Source organism: Schistocerca cancellata, chromosome 4 (genome assembly GCF_023864275.1).
Source record: "Schistocerca cancellata isolate TAMUIC-IGC-003103 chromosome 4, iqSchCanc2.1, whole genome shotgun sequence".
NCBI classification, from domain to species: Eukaryota; Metazoa; Arthropoda; class Insecta; order Orthoptera; family Acrididae; genus Schistocerca; species Schistocerca cancellata.
In genome coordinates, this window is record NC_064629.1 from 72,201,332 (window position 1) to 72,221,546 (window position 20,215).

Sequence of the window (20,215 nt, forward strand, 5' to 3'; positions counted from 1 at the left end):
TTCAATCCAATCACACAATTGGTCTGATAGCAGGCTCTCGTTTGGTGAGCCCTGCGTAGGATTTGGTCCAGAATCCTAGGATCCTTCTGACGAACCAGACAGAAATATGCATATGTACTAATTAACACGAGCCACAAACGGCTCATGCCACAATATTGTATCTTTAATGAGAATCAACTCCATTGTTCGTACTAGTAATTTTGGTTACCTAACCCCTCTGATAATGCAATCCTGAATTGTTTTTCCCCCTGAAACAATACTGAATGAGTCATCATCTAAATCACAAACCTATGTTGTTTTCATCGCGTCTGACAATGGGCAAATTCTTTCACACACCTGCTTCCCCTGGTGACCTGCCCTCTACCACTGCATTATCCGTTATGCTAAGTTGTAAAGTTAAGGTTATAACTAAGTAATTGTTTAAGTAAATATTCAGACCATCCCCAATTATTATGAACAGCAACCATTGACTCAAAGAGGGCAGCACGAGTCTTCACCACTATAGAAACTTCAATGACCGCTGTCACGCAAGGAATTTATATACTATTTGACTAACTATAAAGACATATCAGTGGAATTATACCTATTTAAACGTAAGTGCTACGAAACCAGCAGGCTCTTGTTTGGTGAGCCCTGCGTAGGATTTGGGCCAGAATCCTAGGATTCTTCTGATGAACCAGACAGAAATATGCGTATGTACTAATTAACAATCTTTTCAGGATTCATTCATATATATTTTTTCTATTAGATTAACTGGTCTGTTTCAGCATTGTAATCTTGTGAATTTTAGGGTGAAGTTTCAATTTGTGTTAGTAAAGCTATTTTTGTGCTATTTGTAGGGAAATATGTTCGTTTGAAACTTTTAGGTACAAGCAGGATTGGGTACTTTATTGTTTTGCCTAGTGTGTTCTGTTGTATGATTACTAGCCAGCTCTGTTATGCCCGCTATAAAAAGGTCGTGTCCAGAGATTTACACAAATATGAACAGCGTGGGTTCGGGAGAACAGACAAAAGCAGGTGCTGCAACCTTGTAGCACAAAGCCTGGGCAAGCCGAGAGGGGAATAACAGGAATGTCCGCGCATGGTCGGCTCAATGAATCGGTTCCAGCTGACCCGGAAACAGCACTTTCAGGCGGGCAGCTTTGTACGGAAAACAACACGGACTCTTCTATGGCTACCTAGTGTGCCGGTGTTGGTACACAGAAAATGAATGCCTTGCCGACACATTCACAGATAGTTTCTTTAATGTTAGTTCAGCGAGATTTAGGTGAAGAAATAAAGAAACTAGAGAAGAGGTTTAGTAAATGATTTTGTGATCAAGACAATAACCGATAGGTATTTAAGAAACGATGATCAGAAAATGTCATTCAATAAGCGATTTGACCAACAACATAAACGATTTGATTATCAAGAAATAATTTAAAAAATATGAGAAGCGATTAGATGATCAGTATAAGAATCTAGAAAGAAAATTCGAAGGCCACGAAGAGGTTTTTAATAAAAGGTTTGATGACCAAAGTAAAAGATTAGACGAGCTTATTGCTATGGTTCATACCCTTATGCAAAGTCTTGGGTCCATTGAAACAATGCAGAATTACATGAAAGAAATTAGGCAAAGCATAGGTGATATGAGCGAACAAGCTGAAAATCGTTTTGCCGTCATTGATTTGTCGGTTCATGCCGGTGTTTTGCTAGACAAGGATTTGGTTAAAGAACTAGTGGTAGAGATTTCTTCCAAATAACATGAAATGCCGGAACGAGTTTGTCAGCAGGTAGATCAACAGTAAGTTGTACTAAGATGGCAAAGATGGCCAAGCCATGGGCAAACTCCAGAAATGTGCGAAGGCTGTTGAGGAAATTACGTTATGCACTGAAGCGTAATCCGTAAGAATATAGCCGGTAGCAATAGGCATCACTGAAGAAGTGCAGTCTTTGGTAGAGTTTAAGCAAGCGCAAGTAGAAATAAGTAAGTGAAATCGTTCCACCGTGGCAGGTTTGATGCAAACCAATCAATATGAAAATGATTGTCATGCAGTTAATCCATATTATATAAGCGATGCTATTAATATGAATAAAAGGAAACGTACGTATTCGGTGGAAATAGAGAACTGGAAGAACAGTTGGGTGACATGCGGATATCTCCAGGAGAGGCAGCTCCAGCAAGACGTAGCGGTTATACAGATGAGGGAGAACGTAGGTGACATTTTGTGGCGGTCCTGAATTACTCTCATTTTCCAGTTTGAACATATGCTTTCATCACCCTGAGGACATGCAGTGAAAATGAGGTTAATGTGTAGCCATTTGCACGAAGAAGAGAGTGTGAAGATGCAAATTATAATCTGTGATTGTGTCACATATGATGACTTTCGCAGAGTATTCTTAAAGAAATTCTGGTCCTAAAGCATTCAGGACAGAATTAAGCTCATTACACTTATCCGCCACCACAAACTGTTGAGGTGTGGTCATTTTGTCCACGTCACAATGTTAGAAATCACGAGGAGATGGCTGATACAAGATAACTAATGGAAGTATTGCGTGTAGTGTACTGTAGATTGGAGAGAGGTGGTGCACATAGATTATGGGCAAATAAGAGAGATTTCGATTGAAGAGAATGAAGAGATGGATTTCTTTAGTATCCAATAGTTAGTGCAATTATCAATAGTGTAATCATTGCTTGTGTTTTGGGTTTTGGGCGTCAGATATCAATGATATCTGTGGATGTTTTTCTTTGTTCTGGAGCAGAAAAGAAGTGATTAACGTTGCCTTTACAAAAAAAAGAGTTAGAGGAGCTGTTCAGGGGACAAGCGTTCATGTTAAGCAGCAAAGTCAAGTCGATAACAACATATTTTCACCATAGTATTCATAATTGTGTGAAAACTAAGGGTGGAGGAAATGCCTGCGCTAAACTCAGTTGTGGTGTGGACTTCCCACTTTAGTCATGGATGAGGAGGAGGAAATTTTGAGCTTTGATGAATGAGTGAATGGAGTAATGTGACAGAATCATTTAAGTTGACCGTAGATTCAGGAAAGAAATATGAAGAACATTACCAGGTACATACTGATTTGCATCAAGAGATTAATGATGTGAGAAATAATCAGAAGATCGAACATATAGAGTGAGAAGTGTAACCGAAATTTAGGTGTGTACAACAGAGGAATAGGCGAGTATTTTCCGGATGCACAGGAAAAATACGTAACTTAACAATAAACTTCAGGTAAAGCCAATCCGACCCCTTTTGGCGACAATGGATAGTACCAGAAGGTACTGAAGGAAATCGAGTCTGTGTTACAACAAGATGTTATCATATTGGGAGTACGTTCTCACAACGGTTCAATAATGTGTGTACCGATGAAAGATGAGACTGTGACACTTGTTCTCGATTCTGGGCAGATCAGCACCATTACTGACATAGACAGACTGGCCTGAAACGCTAGATAAATTTCTTCAGATATTTCACGGCATTAATGCACTTAGTTCATAAGAGACGCGGGAGAGCTACACGCAGGTGGATCTCGACCCAAGTTGTAGGAAGCACACCGAATTTCTATAGGGTGTAAGGTGTTACATGTTTAAGAAATTACTCTTTGGAATAAACGTTTCGTCGCCGGCATTTATTCGAGTGTTAGGTACCGTAATACCAGAACCGCTACGTAAGATGATCACTCTTCAAGTCGATGCTATACTTTCTGCCGAGAAATACTGGGTGGAACATAATGATGTGTCTGATCAGGTTTTACAAGCTTGTGATAGACATGATGTAAGAATTAACCACAGTAACTCTGAAGTCACAAGAACGGAAGTAAAATTATTAGGGCACATTGTGATCCCATGTGGAATTCGACCTGATTCCGAAAAGTTATAGGCAGTTAGAGAGAATTTAGTATCAAAAAAAAAAAGACGTTTGCAAGAGTGCTTTGGACTTATAAATTTTTATAAATGATACATTAAGATGGAAAGCTTAACTTCACCTCGGTTATGCTCCTTGACAGTGAATAAGACAGTGTGTAACTGGGACGAATAGGGCCAAATGACTTTTAAGCACTGAAAGAGGCGCTACTATCGGCACCGCTACTCGCACACCTACATCTTAGTAAAGTGTTATGTGTGTCCTCAGACAGTTCATGGAGTGGATTTGGTGTTTCACTGTTTCAATTAGTTTGAAGAGGATGGAGAGGCTGTAGCCAAGCTGACTGCATATGTTCGGAGCACCAATTAAATAATCTGACAATTCAAAGGTTCCCTTTAACAGGATACAGATTAGCTGGCTGTTTTTCAAGGGGTTCCTTGCTGAGTGGGGGAGTGGCCATGTACTTAAAAAACAGTATTCCGTTTGAGTTGATAGACGTATCACGACACTGAACTGAACAGATGTTTGAATGTTGTGCAGGGGCAGTTGAATTTAGTGGAACTAAACTTCTAATTGTTTTTCTTTATAGATACTCTAACTCTTTCAGGTCATTTCTGCTCAAACTAGAGAGGGTTCTTGGTTCACTGTATAGGAAGTACCAAAAATAAGTTACACGTGGTGATTTCGGTATTGATTTTGTACATGATATTGCAAGGAAAAGGAAGTTGGTAGATGTCCTAAACTCATATAATCTGATGCAGACTGTGTTTTTTCAACTAGGGTGCAGGGGAACAGTAGCACAGTCATAGACAATATTTTTATTCATTCTTAATTACTAGATAGGCATTCTGTTAATAAAAGGGTGAATGGACTTTCAAACCATGATGCACACATTTTAACACTAAAAGGTTTTTGAAAACAAACACGTGTCATATGTAATTATAAACTGATGCAATATACAAATCTTCACTTTAATTGAATTACCTTTGAATGCATTACGGGAACAGCAGTGATCAATGTCTTGGAACTAATTACTATTAAAAACAGTCTTGATCACGATTTAATTAACAAGGTGACCGGTTTCGACCACTACTGTGGTCATCTTCAGACCATTGAGTAGGAACCTCTTTCTGTTGGAGAATCACTCCAACAGAAAGAGGTTCCTACTCAATGGTCTGAAGATGACCACAGTAGTGGTCGAAACCGGTCACCTTGTTAATTAAATCGTGATCAAGACTGTTTTTAATAGTAATTATTCACTTTAATTGAATTACATAAACACGAATAAGAATCATATTGTGCGTCAGCAACCAAAATCATAGATAGTAGGCACGGTGAATGAACAATCGTTCTTGTTTAACCATATCTCAAAAGACTAGTAACAGTATACACTTCCAACCTAAAGTTACACAGCCACATAATACGACAACTTCATTATATATATATATATATATATATATATATATATATATATATATATATATATATATATATATATGTATGTATATATATCTTAAAGCTTAATAAAACTGAACTGCCCACGTAAAGGTCCAAAGTGAAACATGCTTACACTAAAAATGCAAAGAGGGCCAACGAAGGTCGCAAAACTAGCACAAGGGAAAAATAGCAAGTTGCACATTCATGAAGGATACAAAAATGATTAACATAAGTGTTAAATAAGAATGGCTATTAATAACTCAACCAGTGAAATGACTTACAGAAACGCTAATATTAACAAAGTGGCCTCACTTAACTTTAGATAACAGCGTTAAAGCCCACAGCAGTAGTCGGCCTGTGTGGCCGTGCGGTTCTAGGCGCTTCAGTCTGGAACCCCGTGACCGCTGCGGTCGCTGGTTTGAATCCTGCCTCGGGCATGGATGTGTGTGGTGTCCTTAGGTTAGTTAGGTTTAAGTATTTCTAAGTTCTAGGGGAGTGATGACCACATATGTTAGGACCCACAATGCTCAGAGCCATTTGAACCATTTTGAACCAGCGCACAGCAGTATTTGGAAGCAATGACGGTACGGCCGGCAGGCGCGTTCACTCCACACGGCTTGTGCACAGGCTCACTAGCAGGCGATATACACTCCTGGAAATGGAAAAAAGAACACATTGACACCGGTGTGTCAGACCCACCATACTTGCTCCGGACACTGCGAGAGGGCTGTACAAGCAATGGTCACACGCACGGCACAGCGGACACACCAGGAACCGCGGTGTTGGCCGTCGAATGGCGCTAGCTGCGCAGCATTTGTGCACCGCCGCCGTCAGTGTCAGCCAGTTTGCCGTGGCATACGGAGCTCCATCGCAGTCTTTAACACTGGTAGCATGCCGCGACAGCGTGGACGTGAACCGTATGTGCAGTTGACGGACTTTGAGCGAGGGCGTATAGTGGGCATGCGGGAGGCCGGGTGGACGTACCGCCGAATTGCTCAACACGTGGGGCGTGAGGTCTCCACAGTACATCGATGTTGTCGCCAGTGGTCGGCGGAAGGTGCACGTGCCCGTCGACCTGGGACCGGACCGCAGCGACGCACGGATGCACGCCAAGACCGTAGGATCCTACGCAGTGCCGTAGGGGACCGCACCGCCACTTCCCAGCAAATTAGGGACACTGTTGCTCCTGGGGTATCGGCGAGGACCATTCGCAACCGTCTCCATGAAGCTGGGCTACGGTCCCGCACACCGTTAGGCCGTCTTCCGCTCACGCCCCAACATCGTGCAGCCTGCCTCCAGTGGTGTTGCGACAGGCGTGAATGGAGGGACGAATGGAGACGTGTCGTCTTCAGCGATGAGAGTCGCTTCTGCCTTGGTGCCAATATTGGTCGTATGCGTGTTTGGCGCCGTGCAGGTGAGCGCCACAATCAGGACTGCATACGACCGTGGCACACAGGGCCAACACCCGGCATCATGGTGTGGGGAGCGATCTCCTACACTGGCCGTACACCACTGGTGATCGTCGAGGGGACACTGAATAGTGCACGGTACATCCAAACCGTCATCGAACCCATCGTTCTACCATTCCTAGACCGGCAAGGGAACTTGCTGTTCCAACAGGACAATGCACGTCTGCATGTATCCCGTGCCATCCAACGTGCTCTAGAAGGTGTAAGTCAACTACCCTGGCCAGCAAGATCTCCGAATCTGTCCCCCATTGAGCATGTTTGGGACTTGATGAAGCGTCGTCTCACGCGGTCTGCACGTCCAGCACGAACGCTGGTCCAACTGAGGCGCCAGGTGGAAATGACATGGCAAGCCGTTCCACAGGACTACATCCAGCATCTCTACGATCGTCTCCATGGGAGAACAGCAGCCTGCATTGCTGCGAAAGGTGGATATACACTGTACTAGTGCCGACATTGTGCATGCTCTGTTGCCTGTGTCTATGTGCCTGTGGTTCTGTCAGTGTGATCATGTGATGTATCTGACCCCAGGAATGTGTCAATAAAGTTTCCCCTTCCTGGGACAATGAATTCACGGTGTTCTTATTTCAATTTCCAGGAGTGTTTATTTATATGTAGTCCGACCGGCCTCACAATGAGCGATCCTGACAAGAATCCATAACTGCACCGACGCCAGGAATCGAGCAGACTTAAATGGCCTGCACCACAAACAGACTGCAATGAAAACAAGGTCGAATCAGAGCCACACTGGAATGTATAATAAGCATGCCCCAAAATTCTTATGGAGCAATACTCTAGCATTACCCGTCTTCCAGTAAATTAGCAGGAAACTTAGAGATCGCTTCCAGTTGCCTTAAAGCACATTAAATAAACATACCAAATCCTGCAGCGACAAATTATTAAACCATTAACTCTACGGCTGCCGGGCGCGTACGCAACGGCAACCAGTCCCCGAGCGGTCAGTATGTCCTAAAACAAATCAAAACTTGCATGAAAACCACTTAAAACACACACTCCACTGATGATAACAAACGAAGTGAGGAACATCAGCCTCCTTAAAATAGTCACTGTGGAACCAATTTCAGAACCATCTCTGGCAGCTACCCATGCCACAATAAGTTTCAACAATCTTCTTAGTTAAACAGAGAATAAAAGTCATACTTAACTTGGAGCTTGCAAATTACGAGCTGCGAAGTTATTCAGAGTGAGACGACGAACCCACCACAATTTTGAACGTCAAGGCGCCCAAAGATCGGCACCGTGCATCCGGCGCGACAAAAGACAGGGACGGCGAGCACGGCGAGGCCCATGCACCACGGTTAGGGACGCCGGCTTGTTTTCAACACAAGTTGGCTCATTGAACGCCGACCGGAGACTCCCCGTCGCACGTTCCCCCGGAAAACCGCCGGGGAGAGCAGTCAAAGACAGCAAGACAGCCGAATATCGATATCAGCGATGCAAGTAGAACACCCCAGCGCCAGCCGCCACGGCTCAGGCAGATTGGGTGGCTGACTAGTGGGATAAGGGTATCATGTAGAACAAAGCGGAAGTTATACCAAAATGTTAGAGGTAGTCACAATCGTGCTACAGTAGCCCATTACAAAAGTTTTGCGAGGTGATTAAAAATGTTATTAGGAAGGCAAAGAGTACGTGTTACGCACATAGAATAGCTAATTCAGAGGATAAAATTAAAATCATATGGTCAGTTGTGAAGGAAGTGTGTGGTCAGCAGCACAAGGTCGACAATATAAAGTCAGTTAGCAGTAAAAAGGTTTCTGTTACTGATAAGGCAGATACACAGGGTGAGTCAGGAAGAAAGGTACATGCTTTGACAGGTGATACTACTGGTGATTCTGAACAAAAAACTTCTAATAAACATGTACCCTTTTCTAACCATCTCCGCGTAAACCAATGAAAACAGCTAGGAACGGTAAAGGTGTAGGTGACGGTAAACGAAGATACTGTTATGTTAAGGTTTGTCTGATTGTGTACGTTTCCTCACAGAACGTGTTCAAACAGTCCACCGTCAACTTCAATGCGTTTTGCTGCTCTTGTAGACAGGTGTTGTGTCGCCGATCGGAGCTCAGTTTTGCATGCCTTTACCTGGGCACAAGCATGTAAAATACGAGCGAGAAGTTCCTCTCTTGTGTCCACTCTGAGCTTGTAGATGTCGCTCTTCAGCCAACCCCACAAACAGTAATCCAGTGGGGTAAGATCGGATGACCTCGGTGGCCAAATTAATGATGGCACGGCGACCAGGTTACGTTGTGTTGAGATACTGTGTCACTGGCCGTACGTAATGTGCAGGAGCTCCGTCATGCTGAAAGTACATACGAGATCGTGCTGCCAAAGGATATCCTCTACGTATTCTGGTAACACATTTTGAAGAAACTCAAGATATCGTGTCCCAGTAAGACGGTTATCTAAAACAACTGGACCTATGAGTTCCTCATCAACCATACCGCGCCACACGTTGACTGAGAAACGTCATTGAAAATTCGTTTCCACAGTAGCGTGCACGTTTTCGTTTGTCCATACATGAGAGTTGCGGGTAAATGTTGACTCATTAGTGAACACAATATGTGGAATTAATCGCTCATTGGCAATCATACGTTAACAGAATTCTTGCCGGGTGGCAGCATCTCCTTCATTCATATATTGTGCACTCTGCCTATGAAAGGGATACAGACCCTACTCGTGTACTGTGCGTGTCACTCGTGTTTGTGGAATACCAAGTTGGGCAGCAATTCTTCCAGTGCTAGTAGTAGGGCTGCGTTCCACTACTTGAAGAATGTCCTCAAATTCATTAAGAGTTTGTTGTACGGGACGTTCAGAGACAACATTTACGCTGGGAAGCGTGCCACTCTCTCGCAAATCGTGAAACAACCTGCTAAACACTATGCTCTCTGGCTATCTGTGATTCGGAAATGGTTGTTGGTATTCTCGCACAGCAGCTCTGCAATTCCCATTGGACAAACCATACACAAACACCATGTCAGTATACTCTGCATGTGTGAAGGTCCGTGGCATTTTCACTACATAAAACTGTATTTGTTGCTCACATAACAACACTGTAGTACCGTTCACTACGGCAAGCACTGTCGGACTGAGACTTGAGGTAAATAACTGCACCATGCGGAAGTGAACTGCGCACTGACACGGTTATTAAGGACGATGCTACTCATTTCCCGTTCCTAGTTGTTTTCATTGGTTTACCCGGAAACGGTTAAGAAAAAGGCATACGTTTATTTGGAGTTCTTTGTTCAGAATCACCACTAGCATCACCCCTCAAAGCATGTACCTTCCCTGCTGACTCATCCTGTATGTACGTATTTAACATTCACTTTCTGAGCATTGCAGGTGAATTAAATAAAACTTAGTTTCTACAGGGAATCATATAACTCTCTTGGAAAATGCCTTTCCGAGACTGATGTCTGAAATACACCTCTCTGACACTGATAAGGGGAGATTGAGTCAATAATTAAATCACTGAAAGCTAAGGACTCTCATGGGTAGGGTGGAGTGCCTGGCAGAATATTAGAGTACTGCGCTGCACGTGTTAAACCTGTACTTAGTCATATTTGTCATTTTTGCTTTAAGAATGGTCAGTTCCCTTAACGATTAAAGTACTCAGTAGTAAAGCCGCTTTATAAAAAGGGACAAACGGATAATGTAGACAACATTAGATTTATAATTTCTTAGACTTTCCTGGCGATTTTGTGACATCTCGTTGAATCGGGTGTACTGCTGGTGGTCTGCGTTTTTCCAACACAATATTTCGACGTCGTGCCTCGGCGTCTTCATCAGGTGCTTCGTGTGAGTCAACGAGATGTAACATTAGATCCATTTCTATGCCATCAGTGTTTGCTCAAGTCATTGAAAAGGCTGTGTGTCTAAGGATAATTGATCATTTTATTTCACTTAATTTGCTATGAAATGTAAAGTTCGTCTTTATAAGACGTTTAACAAATAAAATGGTATATTATCTTTCCTCTGTGGGGTACTGGACGGATTAAACAAAAGTTTTCGAACGCTAGGCGTATTTTTGGTTTAAATAATGCGTCTGATTGTGCTAATCACAAAATATTTCTCTTGAAGTTGGACCATCACGGAATTCAGGGAGTAGCTCACAGTTTGTTCACCTCTTACCTCAACAACAGACAGCAAAAGGTCATAATTCACAGCACTGAGAATGGTTGTGATGTGAGGTCTGAGTGGGGTATGGTCAAATGGGGGATGGGTGCCCCAGGGATCAGTGTTGGGGCCACTCCTATTTCTTATTTATGTAAATGATACGCCGCCTAGTATTACGGACAATTTTAAAATATTTCTGTTTGTTGTTGACACTAGTTCATGGCTTGTAGAAAATAAACTAACGCTAAGTCACAGTAAGATTCAGTTTTTGTAGTTTCTAACATACAATTCAACAAAACCCGACGTTTAAATTTCACAGAATGTGCATATGATTAGTGAAACTGAACAGTTCAAATTTCTAGGTGTTCTGATGGATAGTAAACTGTCGTGGGAAGCTCACGTTCAGGATGTTGTTCAAAGACTTAATGCTGCCATTTTTACTACTCGGACGGTATCTGATGTAAGTGATCGTTCGACACGAAAATTAGTCTACTTTGCTTATTTTCATTCGCTTAAGTCGTATGGTATTATGTTTTGGTGTAACTCTTCCTATTGTAAAAGGATTTTTTGGCTCAGAAACGGGCAGTTCGGGCAATAAGTGATGTAAGTTCGCGAACCTCTTGTCGACCCCTGTTTATTAGTCTGGATATTTTGAGATTGGCCTCTCAATATATATATTCTTTACTGTCGTTTCTTGTCAATAATAACAGCTTATTCCCAAGAATTAGCAGCTTTCGCTCAGTTAATACTCGATAAAAATCCAGTCTGCATTTGAATCGGACTTCCTTAACTCTTGTGCAGAAAGGTGTGCAGTACACTGCTGCATCCATTTTCAATCAGCTACCACGAGTATTCAAAAATCTTAGCAGTAATCCAAGCGCTTTCAAATCGAAACTGAAGAGTTTCCTCATTGGTCAATCCTTCTATTCTTGTAGAGGAGCTGATTTTTATGTTATATTGTTGATTACGGTTATTTAAACTTATGGCTTGATTTTCTTTGGGTTCATAAACATTTTATTTTATCTGTAATTGCTTTTATGTTGTAATTTCATGTACTGACACGTTCCATGATCTTGGAGAATTGCTCCTCAATCTGGACCTACGGAACTTGACGTGTAAATAAATAAATAAATAGTTGCGTCCTCAATGAAGATGAACACTGTCACCGAACTTGAAGCGTTGAGGTTTCTCTAAACTTCGCTTCTATCTTTTTGGACGTGAGACCAAAATTTGCACCAATCACAAGGCATTGCAATTTCTAGTGTCTGAGAAGATGACTCATAATTGCTTATTGAAATAGGCATTATATCTTCAAGATTTCAGATTTAAAGTTACTTGCATCCCAGGCCTGCAAAATTTTGCCATTGATGCAATTTTCCACAGCCCAACTGGGCTGACCCGAGGTTATGCTGCAGATCTAAAGGAGAGGACATATGATTTGATATATATGAGGAGAGTTACAGCTATTACAAACATTGGCAGGGAATAAGGTATAGATCTATTCTTGGGTGTGATTAAAGACATGTTGAAAAACGAAGAGGAAGTGAGACTAAGATAGTTCTGTTTGGTAAGGGTGGTGTTCTGTTTTACTGGCGACACCCAGATAAACCCAACTGGGTAGTGTGTATTCCAGAGGAAGTGGTTAATAAACTAATTTGATACTACCATTTTAGCTGAGAACATTTTTGAGTCAGAAAGTATCGTCAGAAGCTAGCGAAGCCAATGTATTTTATCAGTACGGAGTGTCGAGTGAAGTGGCTACTTTGTACAGGCAAAGTTTGTCAGGAGGTTAAATCCTCCAGCATCACCTGTAAGACAGCTTTTTACCCAATTGTACCAGCATGTCTGAAAGAATTTGTGGTGACTGGCATGTTTGGAGCCCTGTCGAGGACGATAAATGGATATCAGTATGTGTTGGTAATTGCGGAGTTTATGTCGAAGTATGTGACTTTTGTTCCCATGAAGAAATCCATGTCAGCTGCGTTTGTGAAACGGTTCCTCAGGGGTGTAGGTCATATTGAGAAAGTGATTTCTGGAAATGGGCCACAAAACAGAACGAAGTTATACAAAACCATATTGAGGAGAAATCGAACTGAAACCATTTATCTCGAAATTTCACCTGGCCTCGAACCTTCAGCACGTGTAATTAAGGAACAGGACAAATTATTTCGTACTTACCGCAACCGATATCACTATAGTTGGGATTTGTTCTCACAAAAAATTCATGATATGATTAATTAGATGCCATATGGAGCTACTGGTATGAGTCGTATAGGAGTGCTGAAGAATCGAGCACCACCTGATAGAATGAGGGAGCTAGAAGACTTTCCACCAAATGGTGAACAGCGACATTCGGAAGTAGTCAGCATGGCAATAACACAAATTAAAAAAGAAGCATTAATTAGGCAGAGAAGACACAAGGGACGGGTATGTCATCTGACGTTGAAGGAAGAAGACGAAATTTTGATAAAGGACTGTAGGCTATATAAGAAACATCAATTTTTGGCCAGTAAATTCTTTAACGTATATGCATAACTTTTCCGTGTACAAAGAGTGGCACTCAGTAGATGTTGAAATTCTCAGAGGTAAGAAATCGCTTGGATCGCATCACATCTCGAATGTGAAACCACTTAGGGAGCAAAGCTAATTAGAACAAGGGCGAGCTGTTATGTTTGTTCTCAATGTTTTGGAAGTATGAAATGTGCAACTCCGGTAAAATAGTGTTCAGTTTGGTGTGAAGGAATACAGATTTGTGTATTGGATGGATTTTAAGAAGTACTTGTATAGTGGTGTACATGAGAATATTTGGCATGTGGTTTAAAGAGTAGTCTGTTGAAGGGAACAATAATTTAGTAAAGCCAAGGGAGTGTAGGGATTTTTTGTGTTTTTTTGCGTATACAGACATGCCCATGGAGGAATGGTGCCTATGGCGGTCGTTTTGTAGCACCAAAGCTGTGCTGGAGTCGGCTCAAGGAACCCTGAGAAGAGAGACGGAATAGAAGGAGAATAGAGAGTTGAAAGTGAGTCAGGTCAAGGGAACCCTGTGGATACAGGATGCTATAGATGTTTTGTTTTAAAGAAGGTAGAGTGCATTGCAACCATTATAGATGCAAGGAATGGATGGTCAAAGGAAGGAGAGACTATGACTAAACAGCTGTTTACAGGAATAAGGCAGGTGTGGAGCGACCAAAACATCGAACCGCGGGGTTATGAACATGTGAAAGTAACTTAAGTGTAGTAATTGATAAGGAAACCATGTATCTATGATTTAATTTTAGATGATCCTTAAAGTAGTGATCGTCTTATCTTGGTGTACTTTGGAGTGGTGTGTTAAGATTAATAATGTGATTTTTTTGTTATCAGGAGGTAATCCTAAGTCAAACGGCATGTGTAAGATGTGGTGTATGCATAGATGTGGAAGTGTGACGTGGGACCCAGTAGCACAGTGAAAATTGAAGGATGTATGAATTCTGGGCCCCAGTGCTTACTCTTAGCAGATGAATTCAGAATGGACATGAGTGTACTAAGCGATGAGGTGAAGTATTTTTAATGTATTGTTGTCAAAGGCTGGTTGGTAGGTTTATAATAAAGTGAGTACAGGGGTACAAATACGAGGTGTTTTGTCTTACTGATATATTGTATGATGCTCACGTGGGATTCTGAGTGTATATGTCCGTATGGGGCAGTCGAACGGGTTCGTCCACGCTTCTGGGCTATTTCTTTATGTTTTGAAATAGCCTTCATGGCCCCAGTGGTAATGCTTTGATAACTTGTGAATATGCGATCTATTTACGAGTTTAGCCATATATTCTTGCACTCTTGTGAGATCACAAAATGTTTCCCTTTCTGGGATAGGTATATTAATGAGACTGTATTTCTAAATAAGTAATAGTAAATAAGTAAGACGTGAACTTTGCTGCACTTGCTGTGGTAGAACTTAAGTAGTTTGTAAGTAATTAAAATGGACCTCCTTTTGTGAAAGTTTTGATTTTGGAGAATAGGCATGCCAGTGTGGTACATTTAGGTTATACTGTCATATTTATTGTATGTGATTAAGGAGACCTCCGCTTTATAAAGTAGCCAAGGGAGGCACTTGGGAGGTGTACTCCGCTTAGTGTAATGTAGTTTTCTCAAGTACAATGATTAATGTGAATTGTAAATACATATGTTAGCGTTGTTGGGCAGCGACAGTAAATTATTATTTGCACGTGCTGTATATGTTAAGGAGCTTGTCGGTCATGATTTAGTCTTGTCAGATTAATGTAAAGTAATGCAGTAACTATCAAACAAGTAATTTCGAAGTATTTTCTACTACGCAGAGCGCAGTAAACTTTGAAGGGAGAGGAGGAGGTAACTGTGTGAGAGAGGAGTTACTGATATGATGCTGATCCCCAGGGATATGAATGTTGCAAGTGATGCACTCCCATCGGAGATAAAGAAGGCTCTTAGTTGACTGGCTTCTCTGACGCAGTCGTGGGCAGATCAATAACTGAACGCAACCTTGAGCAGCTCCGTTCACACTCGCAGACCTGCTCGGGGACTCGCCCACAAATTTCCTGGTACCCTTCCCTTGGGATCAGTGCACGCTGGCCAAGACACACGCACCTGATCGCCGGCCGGGGCTATCTTTCAAGTCGCCCGGCTGATGTGAGGTACGCAGCAGTCAATCCACAGACGGCATTCTGCAGGCCCACACCTCCAAACGGAAGGCGAGCGAGAACTCATGTCCAGGACGGCATGCGATCACACTTATTCTACAAAAACTCTGTACCCCCGTGTTTTGTGCCATGAGATGAACATGGAGCACTCGCAGTTACACTTGCAGCAAGTTGGAGCAGCAAAATATAGAGGCGATAACTCTACTGATAAATTTGTTTGAGACGGGGTTGGAACAGAGACAGTACTGTAGGTTATCATTTTCAGTGATGAATCAATTCATAGTTGTCAGAACTAATGAAATTTTGAGTAGGTACACAACGTTATTTTTGAATAGTAATGTATTGAGTCTTGTGTTGTGTTGACTTCCACGAAGTATGAGAATGCAGAACTGTAGAACATGGGGCGTCTGTGGCTTTGGTGAGTATTGTTACTTGGTCGGTATAGTATGATGAGGGAGCAGGAAATGTGAGGACAACTTCGATTCGAATGCGGCAGAGAGAAAATCGAGACTGAATTGTGTTTAACCCCTTTCCATTGTATTGCGAACATACCATCAAGTGGTACCTGCTAGCCAGTCCTCGAAGTAAGTTTGAAGCAAGTCCTCACCTATGATAACCCTGGTTACGCCTATGTTTGTGTGAGGTGTTTAATACGTCTTATTCGCAAACGCAAAGTTACGCTATGTTTTTAAATTCTTTGAAGTGAAAAGAAAAAAGTGATGATTAGATAATGTTCTGTACTCTGGTCAAACAGTTATTCAGTTGTATAAATCGCTTGTATTTTTTGTGTTAACATAAACTGAGCGACAGCCTTATTGTTCTTCTGATGTAAACTCTTGTCTGTGTCAATGTTAAGTAAATGTTTTACGAGTTTCGTTTGAGTTATGCTTATAGTAATAACATTGTTTACTTGTTATGGGTCTAGAGTTTTGTGTGTTGGTGAATTTCATCTCTTTATCAGACGCAGTACTATCTACGTGGAACACACGAAACACCACGGGTTATTCTTGTTATATAATTATTACCGACGAAACAGAGTGGTGTGTGTGTGTGAAATCTTATGGGACTTAAGTGCTAAGGTCATTAGTCCCAAAGCTTACACACTACTTAACCAAAACTATCCTAAGGACAAACACACATACCCATGCCCGAGGGAGGACTCGAACCTCTGCCGGGACTAGCCGCACAGTCCACGACTGCAGCGCCTGAGACCGCTCGGCTAATCCCGCGCGGCGAAACAGAGTTCTTCTGGACTTAGTTTTCATTCAGTGGATGATATGAATATATTTTAATGAGTATGACTTCCGCAGAGGTGGTTATCGTGTGTTTCAGGCACATGTGTACAGATCAGATGCTATTATACTTATTATGATGTGCTATGGAACTACTGCCTTCAACAATTACACACATTCTGTTTGCAATTTTTTCACATTCTCTGTTGCTCACATATGATCATCAACTTCATTATATTTTACCTTGTGATAGTATTTTAATCTTAGGAAACTGCACTGATGTGAATGCTGCTTAGCTTGTAAGGTAGTTGTGATATTTTGAGATGTTGATACAGTGCCTGGCTTTGATAGACTGAGCGAATTGATCTTATGGTGTACTAGTGTAATGAATTGTTGATTACGTGAGCGGTGATTAGGAAAATATCACACTTCTAATTTTGTGGTCGAAGACCTCATGGGAGTGCCATATGGTTAGTGGCTCTCTTGTTATTGGAATAAATGATCATGAATAGATTTTCGGTGCAGCTGAGGTGAGGTACATGCCACGAGCATTTAATAAAAATAAGTATTAGAAAACAATTCCTTTTCATATTATGTAATATTAATGAGTTTTAATGATTTGTTAAGTAGCTATGTTTCATGATGTTTTTTGGAACAATAATTGACCAGACTGGGTCATAATTCATGTGTAATAACTCTTCGTTTCATTTACTTGAATTTCTTAAGATGTTATTGATTTAGTATTGTCATGAACTGACTTGAATCTAAGGTCTACACCTTGTCGTGGTATCAAAGAAAAATATCATCCGACTTTGCCCTTCCATTTTAAGGACAGACTCAATCCAGTTTCTTGCGTAGAGGAAGATGTGATGAGACGGAACTGGCTGTTCTGGCCCATTACTTCGCCTAAATGTATCCAGTGTTCTTTACTATTACCACGTTGGTCACCTTCACATTTTTATTCGAGTACCGAGAGTCTCTGGTGAGGGGATCGACACCACTGCGCTTAACTTATTTCATATTGCACATCCTTTCCCACCCCTACTATGCTGCTCTGAGTTACGATATGAATGTTGTTTCGTGAGTTGAGCAGCTATGGTGCAAAGATAGATGTTTTATTTAAATTTTGGTGCCAAACTAATACTTGGGTTAAACAGTCAAAAATGCACCTGTGGAGGTGGAATCATTAAAGTTGGTAGGAGCCTTGTTCTCTCCACATCAGAGACGAGTAGAGTGACCGTTAGTTGGCACTCTTCCATTTTTGGACATTCAGTTCCAGATGGCATAGAGGATGGACCAGCTCTGCAGAACTTATTGAGGGGCTGTTTCGTAGAACTCGTAATATGAAGTATATCCCAATCTTTAAAAAAATCCTGTTTCTTAGCACCATCTTAGTCAGGGTTATGTAGCGAACACCTTTTATAATTATATTCCAAGTAAATTCAGTGGTCAGGACTAAGATTTCTAACGAACACATGGCGCTAGCTTCAAATCCAGTCGTATGAAATTAACCATGTGGTGCCTTCAGCACACCTAATGTTTGTCGCATTCATTTTTCGCTCCACGTACATTAATTTACTATCTTAACATTTTTGTTGAATATTTAACGTTTTTTCTTAGTGATACATGTCTCATCTATTGTGCATTAGTCATCCATGTGGTCGCAATAGTTATAACAAAGAGTAGGCAGTCTCGACAATTGGTTTCAAGTTAGGATCATAATCGAGTGAATAGTGTTAAGTATTTAAGTATTCGTGCGTGTGAAATTATTTGATTTGTTTTTCTCTGTTGGTCATTGTCCCCAAGCTCCCACGTGAGCAGAACTGCAAGGAGAAAGGACCTTTCGCTTCCTGAGTTAGTTAAGGACTAGATTTACGTGTGATGCACGTGCATTTTTGCTATTAATCCCTGGACATTCAACATGGCGAGTACATATTTGTGCCTTTGATTTCCTAGCACCCCTATGATGTTGGCTGAACAGTCAATGAGCGACGGACATCATTGTGTAGCTTTGGTAATATGTTTAGCGTATACTGCATGTGAAATTTTGTTATTAATCAAAGATCGATCCAACATGGTGAGTACGTATTTCTGCCATTGATTTCCAGTCACCTATGTGATATTGGCTCAACTGTCAGAGCAGATTGAACCATCTTGTAAAGTTGCATGTTAGGCTAAACGTGTTATCGTGTTAAGTATTTGTTAGGATGTAGTTTCGAGTTATATGTATTTTATCACGTTTATTTTGTATGCTTCACCTCTACTGGCCTCTTGTTTAAGATATCCTGTAGTTACACATTGATAGTTCTCACTCCATCTGTTATCGACGGAGCTGCAACCTCACCTACGCGTGCACCATATCATCGGATGAAAATCGAGTGAGGCCTTGTCGGGACTGTATGGAGGATGATTGATGACAGCGAATTCAAGGCGTCGTGTTGTCGTGAATGTCGCGCCGCTCGTGCTGTTGTCTGGCATTGTCATGCTCCATGTGTGGACGAACTCTACTGCAGTTAGAAACAGGACTACACCACACTGTTTCTCACGTACTGACATAGTTACATCACTCACCGGTATGTTACATACTGCAATTCGAAGTCCTATAGCGGCAGAGGGATGCAACTTGCATCAGCGAAGCGGGAAAGTCCACGGAGTAATATGCATGATATGTAATACCTCAACCGATATTAAGAAGAAAATACAAATTTCGGTGTCATTAGTTTTCAGCATGCCCTCCTGTTCCGCTGTCAGTCATGACATCCATTACCATGTTTTGTCCTTTATGGGATATGAAACATCCCAGAATTTCGTTCTCGGAACTAGTATGGAAGACTTAAACGGTTTCGTCGTCATGTGACGTCTTGTGTTATGTATATCCAGCACCAATCGACTAAATCGGCTAGGGTACTCCCTAGTACTAGTTCACTTGTTGCTGTTTTCCTTGTCGCATAGACTGGTAGAGGTACTTCCCTCGTACGTGTTTAGTGTGTGTAGTTCGCTTATGACTTCGAGACATTCTTCTGTACGTGTTCGTTTACTGCTCTGCATAGATTTGTAGGGATACTCCCCTATGCATCTCACAAGCACTTGTTCCTGTGTGTAGCTTAATTGCGTCATCGAGACTTCTACTCTGTGTGTGCTTGTGTGTTTAACGTCACTGCACTCATCTCCGGCTCTCCGCCGGTGCTGCCACGCCGCCGCTGTCGTCTACGTCGACGTCACCAATACATCACCCATTAATCGCACTCACGCCGCTGCCGACGACACCGCGGCTGCCGCCGCCACCACCTACAACTGTTTGTCGTCACCACCACATAAACGCGGACATCTCTGCTGCCATCCCTGTCGAAGCAGAGACATTATCATAGTTTCACAGCTCCATCGCAGCTCGTCACCGTTGTCCTAGCGCTGATTTGGTGGCTACTCACCCTAGTCAACGT